This window comes from Papaver somniferum, chromosome 8, assembly GCF_003573695.1.
Source record: "Papaver somniferum cultivar HN1 chromosome 8, ASM357369v1, whole genome shotgun sequence".
NCBI classification, from domain to species: domain Eukaryota; kingdom Viridiplantae; phylum Streptophyta; class Magnoliopsida; order Ranunculales; family Papaveraceae; genus Papaver; species Papaver somniferum.
Window position 1 is genome coordinate 166,808,843 of NC_039365.1, and position 1,493 is coordinate 166,810,335.

A 1,493-nucleotide genomic window follows, 5' to 3' on the forward strand; every position below is an offset into this window, starting at 1 on the left:
GAACATGAAAAATGGATGGAATTACCTGTCATCTTCGATGCCGAGGATATCGAAGAAGATATGGAAGACCATAACGATCCCTTGGTCCTGACATTACCAATAGCGGGATGTAACCTCAAAAAGATCCTCATAGACGGGGGAAGCTCTGTGAATGTCCTATTCTATGACGCATTCAAGCGGATGAAGCTCCACGATGAACAGTTGATGACCTCTTATCACACCATCTACGGATTCAATGGAGCGGCCACGAAGCCCTTGGGAGACATTGTGTTACAGGTTAACGCAGGGCCCATGAAACTGGATACCCGATTCAGTGTGGTGGATACCCCTTCCCCCTACAACGCCATTATTGGACGACAGTGGGTACACAAGCTCAAAGGAGTTGCGGCAACATACCACCAGTACCTCAGATTTCCAACACCTGAGGGAATTATGGAGATCAAGGGAGATCGAATCGCTACACGAGAATGCCAGGCCACTCAGGATCATATCAACAACGAGCAAGAAGAACAGCGAAAAATCCGAAGAGTAAGAAATCAAGAAACCACGCAAGAGAAAGCCGTAGAACTATTCCTTAAGGAAACCACAGGAAAAGGCTTGACGAAAGAGGGTAATGTCCGAGGCTCGGAAACAAGTACCTCAACAATCAACAAAGAGCAGAAACACGCCAAATAGCAATTAAAGAGCGCCCCAGTCCTAGGAAACCCAAGGCCTATGTTCACACCCGTGGAACCCACTAAGGAAATCAACATAGGAACGGAAGAAGACCCGAAGAGGGTCAAAATCGGGACCATCATGGGCGAAGGGAGAGAACATTCCTTAACCAAATTACTTAAGGAATATGCGGATGTGTTCGCCTGGAAGTTAGGAGATATGCCAGGGATCGACCCAAAAGTAATCCAACACGAACTACGCATCAAACAGGGCACACCCCCGTTCAGGCAGAAAATACGAAAAGTGGCTCCAGAATATCATGAGGCGGTAGAAACAGAACTTCGGAAGCTACTAGACGCAGGATTTATCAAGGAAGTCAAGTATCCTACCTGGATATCCAACATGGTCATTGTTCCTAAGAAAAATGGAGGGGTTAGAATATGCATCGACTTTACCAATCTCAACAAGGCGTGTCCAAAGGACAACTATCCCCTGCCGAACATAGATCAACTGGTTGAAGCAGTTGAAGGGTACGAGGAGCTGTCGTTTATGGACGGATACTCTGGTTACAACCAAGTAGCCCTGGCAGAAGAAGATCAGCAACACACAGCATTCTATACACCACATGGCCTTTATTGCTATACCAGAATGCCTTTCGGGCTCCGAAACGCAGGGGCAACATACAAGGATGGTCGATGCTATCTTCAAACCATGGATTGGAGGAACCCTAGAAGTCTACGTGGACGACATGCTCGTCAAAAGCAAGCTGCGTAAAAATCACCACCAGGACCTGAGGAATATTTTCAATGCAATGAGACAGCATCACATGAAAGTAAATC